The sequence below is a fragment of the Ictidomys tridecemlineatus genome, chromosome X (genome assembly GCF_052094955.1).
Source record: "Ictidomys tridecemlineatus isolate mIctTri1 chromosome X, mIctTri1.hap1, whole genome shotgun sequence".
NCBI lineage: Eukaryota > Metazoa > Chordata > Mammalia > Rodentia > Sciuridae > Ictidomys > Ictidomys tridecemlineatus.
The window spans coordinates 13566260-13572259 of NC_135493.1; the positions used below are offsets into that span (position 1 = coordinate 13566260).

The window sequence follows — 6000 nt, forward strand, 5'->3', positions numbered from 1 at the left end:
ATGACATTACTGGGAGGTACCTGAAAGAGAAAGTACCTGTAATTCTAGAGATAAGATAGTGTACCTGAAGCCTAAGAGCATTTTGCTTTGAAAAATTTGTTCATTCACTTATTTATATAATTATGTGATTATAATAGCTCTGAAAACACATTTTATACTACAGGATTGAAAACTATCATTGCTGAGCCCTTCAAAAGTAATTGTTGGCATAAATTGTAGCTAATGCATAACTATTAGCCTTTAAAAGGAAAACTGCATGAAGCCAGAATTAGGACCAAATTAGTGATAAGTGGTAGTTATAAAAATGATACTTGGAACACCAACCAATTGGTAGTAACCCAGAGACCTGAAGGACTAGATGAACTGTACTGGTGGTGGCCTTGTCACTGGTATTTTCCGAACACATTGGTGGGTTTAGGAAAGGGCAAAGGGGCTGGGTGTGGTGGTGCATACCTATAATCCCAGTTACTGGGAAGGCTGAGGCAGGAGTATTGCAAATTCAAGGCCAGCTTGGCAATTTAGCAAGACACTTAATGAGACCCTCAGCAAATTTTCGAGACCATGTCTCAAAATTAAAAATGAAAAGGGCTGGGGATGTAGCTCAGTAGGAGTGCCCCTGAGTTCAATCTGCAGTACCATAATTAATTAAAATAAATATGAAAAGATCTGGGGTGTAGCTCAGTGGTAAAACACCATTGGTTTCAAATCTCCAGTACCACAAAGTAAGTAAATATATAAATAGTCAAAGGTTTTGAGGTGTAACTCAGTGGTAAAGTGCCCATAGGTTCAATCCTCAGTACCATAAAATCAATGTTAGTTAATTATAAAAGGACTGGGGATGTAGCTTAGTAGTAAAGAACCTCTGGGTTCAATCCACAGTACTGGTGAGGGAAAAGAATAAGAAGCTGGATTCCACAACTTAAGGCCAGTCACCAAAAGAATGCATCTCAGCTAAAGCGGAGAACAGGAAGAGCTGGGCTGTTTCTTCACCCTGTATGATTCCATCTGTGTTGCTAAATCTAATGGCTGTTTTCCAGTTCTCATGTACTTGACATCTGTCCCAGTAGTTACTATAGACCATTCCCTCCTTAAAGCACTCTCTTTCCTAGCTAGTTCTTCTCAGTTTCCTAAGTTTATTCTGACTTTTAGCTGTTGCAGATTATTGGAGTTCTATCTTTGGTTCTCTTCTGTGCTCACTTTCCACTCTTGCTAGGTGAATTCATTCACTCCTTGGTTTCAGTTACTACCTTTGCACTGAACTGACAGCAGCCAGATTTCTATCTTCAGTTGGCAGCTTTTCCTCTGAGTTCCAGATTTACGTGTAAAACTGCACAGTTCCATGTCCCAAAGGAACCTCAGTTCAACATCTAAAAATGACCTCACCATCCTCTCACCCCATCCCAAACCTGCTCTTCCTCCTGGGTTTCCCCATCTCAGTAATCAGCTCCATCATCCACTTGGTATGAAAATCTGAAAGCGAGGAGCCATTCCTGACCCCTCTCTCTCTCGCTCCATATCCAATTAGTCACCATGTGTTTCCAGGTATAATTCTGACAATCTATCTCAAGTTAACCTCTCACCATCACCCTAGTCCATGCTATTATCATCCCTTATTGGATAACAGCATCCTAACTTGTCTCTGCACTTTCGTTCTGGTCTGCCTTCCCACAATCCATTCTACACATAGTGGCCAGATCTTTTGAAAACATAATTCAGACAGCATCACTATTTGGCTTAAAATCCATCAACAGCTCCCCATTACCCTGAAAAGAAAGTCTGAATCCTTTACGATGGACACAAGACCTTGGTTATTCTAAACTCGCAAGCTCATCACATCATTTTGTACCATATCTTCCTTTGGTGACTACCCCCAGACACACTGGTCACCTCTCAACTCCTGAAATTTATTATATGATTTCCTTTGTTGGAACCTTCCCTTATTTTTCCTCCTCCTTGAGTGGTTTCTCCCACCCACTACCCTGCTTCCTTCTGCCTTTGCCTAGTGCTATGGTTTGAATGAAGTTTATGTCCCAAAGTTTCATGTGTTGGAAGTTTGGTCCCCCAATGTGAAGGCACAGAGGTGGTAGGGCCTTCAAGATCAAATCACATCCTATAGGCAACAACACCCTTGGAAATGATTAATTTAATCATCACAGGAACCAAGTTATTTCCCATGAAAGTAGGTTGTTATAAAAGAGCAAACCTGGCCCCTTCCTGGTCTCTCACTTCTCCTTTTGCACATGTCCACTTCCTTTTCTGTTTCTCTGCTGTATTATAATATGGCCAGAGAGCCCTCATCAGATGCCAACACATGCTTTTTGGACTTGACAGGAACCAGAATCATGGGCTAAATAAACCTCTTTTCTTTACAAACTACTTCACCTCATGTATTTTATTATAACAACACAAAACAAAGACACCTAAATAACTCTGCATCCTTCAGAGCTCATGTCACATATTACTTCCTTGGGGAAACCTCACTGATCCTCTCCCCTGGGTCAGATCCCCATTCTCTGCTCTAGCTACCCAGTTCTTCTCATCACTTAGATGCCAATCAAGTGGTTATAATAAGAAATATGTAATTATAATTATTAAGTCCCTTTGCTAGACTGTAAGGGGACAGTGTCTTTTGATTCATCAGCATGATTCTAACACCTAGCATAGGACTTGGCACAAAATATTGGCTCAATCCATACTAGTTAATTAAGTAGTAAATAGCTCTAATAACCTTGTATTTTGATTTCTTGTTTAATTGACTGTCATTTTGGATCCCTGAAAGCATACCCTGTATCCATCTTGCTTACCACTGTATGCTCAATGCCCAGATCAGGGCCTACTGAAGGAATGAGTCTGGTTCAGGGATAGATGCCAGCCTTGCCTTAGGGACAATGAGAAAGGTTACTGTAAGAGCCTGCTATGAATGTCATGCCTGCAAGAGGCATACTACAGATTCTCAACAGGAGAAGCCACAGCTGGTAAGGCAGGCCTGCCCTCAGGAGACTCCTGGATTTAATCCTTTTGGGGCTCAGCTATCCCAAAAGTAGCTTCTAGAACAGGAACACTGAGTGAGGCCCTCCATTTTCCAGAGGGCTACAGAGTAGACATTTCACCAATGTGGGCGTAATAGTGAGGGCTAAACTGACACAAATAACAGGGGTGAGCATCAGCAAGCATCTAGGGAAACTTTGAAGGATAGCTTTTAAGGGAAAGAAAGGTGGGGACAGCAGAGAAGATGATTCTGATGGGGGAATAAAGTTCCAGAGAATTAGGGAAGGATAAGAAGAAACCTCTAGGTATTGAATGTGTACCAGGTGCCAAGTACTGTACTAAGCATTTTATAGAAATTTTCTCACTTAGTCCTTGAAAGATTCTGTGGAGTGCTTCATTACAGAAGAAGAAACTGGGGCATAAAGTTATTAGGTAGTTTTATTAGAGTTTTGCAATTAGTAAGGTGGCAGAGTCATCTTGAACTTGAGTGTAGAGATTTGTTCTCTGGACAATAAAGATAATGGAATATACTTAAAACTATGGGACTTCAAATCATGAATCTTTGGTACCCTCACATGGAAACTGAGGAGGCTGGACACAAATGCCATTAAAGATGTTTCTTAGTCTTTCCATAGGGCAGTGATAGAAGTGGCCAAGGTCCCTCTCAGAGTAAACCGTCACCTCCCTGGGCTCATTGTTCTTTGCTATCCTCTTGTACCTAGTATCCCTGCCTTAGTGCTTTCCAGAAAAGCTCTACTTCACATGATCTGTGAGAAGAGGGTTGTTATCTGCTGCCACATGGCCCTCAGTCTTAGGGCTATTTTACATCCCCAACACAAGCTGATTTAAATCCCCTCTTTGCAGGACACCTTTCTTGCCTCCTTCCCACTCTCCCAGTCATGGTTGCAAGGTAGATAATTGGGGTACAAGGTTGCTGGTGGTGCCACATTTCAGTCTCATGACATGAATCACTACTCCACATCTGTATATCCTCTGGGCTAGGCTCTATGCTAAATGTTTTATGTTGCCTCATTTGATCCTTACCACAACCCTCTAAGGGTGGACATTAATCATGGCTATTTTTTATATAAGCAACTAAAGCCCAGGGGAATTAAGCCACAGAACCCACATATAGAATGTAATTCCAAGGGAATTCTAAGGCCAATCCTTTTGTTTCTACACTGCTTTCCTGGCAAGTGACCTAGCCATTCTGAGCCTCATCTAAGAAATAAAAATGACAAGAGTGCCTACCTGATAGTGTTGCTATGAGGCACACAAAACATAACTTATGTACCTAACACATGGTCAGTGCCCCACACACTGTAGTGGTAATAGCTATGGTGGTTGTGGTTTCTGTTGTTATTGTTGTCATCACCACTCTAAGCCACCTCACTGAGCTCTTCCCACTATCCCTCTTGTGAAATGACCAGGGATTCAGAGTGAAAAAGCAAAGGCTCTTTGTGATGTTTTGTCACTCAACAGTTAACTGCCACCTCTCTATCCCTTCTTCCTCAGGAGAACCAGCACCAGCTTCTGAATCACAACTCTGCCCAGGTGACAATAGTAATGAGGTGATCTACATAACAGGCATCTGAGCTATTCATGCCTAATAACGAAGTGAAATTCCTGAGGCTATCCATTCGGTGCCTTTCAATAAAACTGAAATCAAATGAAAGAAGAGATCTTTACAATTGTTTAAATCACTGCTTCCTGCACCTGCAGAAGGAAATCTGAGGCTCTCACATGGTGAAATCTAATATGCAGGTTTCCTAATCGCTTAGAACTGATTACTTTAATGAATTTTAAAGGTAGAGCTTTAATTAAAACGGGTCTCTGTGGACAGTGTGCACACTATTTTGTGAGCTCTGTAAATATTGTCTTTTAAACTAATAAGTTCAGTTACCAGAAATACTACTGCATATAAACAGTTGGGTTTTTTTTTTCTGTACTATGGAGACATAACTAGATATTGGAGAGAGGTAGGCTGTATTTCGAAGCCTGGTATTTGGTTTTCAAAATAATAGTGACTTAAATTTGCAGGACATCTTTCTCCTCTGGAAACAATTTTACAGGCATGATCTCATCTTATTGTCACACATCCACCTATAGTAACCCTTGCTCACCTTCTAACTGACTGAAAAATCTGAGGTCAGACAGAGGCTCTCCATAATTTCTTTCCTCTTTCTTCTCATTCAGTCATTAATACTTTCATGTCTCCAGAACAGGAATACTAAATAATATCAGGACTATTTATGATAATAGCTGGCGTGTATGTGCCAGCTGCTGGGCTAAGCACTGACATGTTATTTCACTTAATCTTCAAAAAAAAAAAAACCGAGGAGTTAGGTACTAATATTATTCCCATATATTCTTCCACTTCACTCAGAATAATAGCCAAAGCCCTTTAGTGGCTTTCAGGTCCTTCTTAGCTCTCTAATCTCATTGCCTTCTCTCTTCTGTTTTGCCAGGTTAAATATCTGAGAGATGTGGACTGGCTAGAGAAGGAAGTCCCACATTTAGCGATTAGACTTCCAGTATTTTTAAAAGAGAGACCCTCTATTGGGCAGCTATCCTACAACAAGTTTCATACCGATCACTTTTACACAAATTATTTATGGTTCCCAGTAGCTCTATGAGAAAGGTGCATTATAGTTATCTCAGTGATGGTATAATGATTAAGACTTGGAGAGATTTATTTATTTTCACAAGGCCAAAAATCTGGTAAGTGACAAGGCCAGGTCTTCAAACCAAACTGTTTTATCTCCAGAACCTGCTCTCTTTCTATTAAACCCACGACCCTCCAAAGCCTAGAAATATGTCTCTGCTCAAAAAGCAGAAGGAAGAACAATAGAATAGAGAAAGGAGATCAAGAGGGAGGCAGGAGAGGAGAGCATGGAGAGGTACTGGGGAACAAACCCTACCAAATTATACTATGTCCACATACAAATATACCACAATTAATTTTTAGATGTGTGTATATATGTATTATATATAATTAGTGCATTATATATC

General features: G+C 40.6%; 1 long non-coding RNA gene across 1 annotated transcript in view; it reads left to right on the plus strand.

Moving 5' to 3' along the window:
• The window catches only part of LOC144371604 (uncharacterized), a 138997-nt gene extending 134185 nt beyond the window's left edge, over positions 1–4812 (plus strand). The window contains exon 4 of the long non-coding RNA XR_013431572.1: positions 4504–4812. This is a non-coding gene — a long non-coding RNA (uncharacterized LOC144371604). The remainder of the gene's footprint in view (positions 1–4503) is intronic.
• Positions 4813–6000: the final 1188 nt, after the last annotated feature.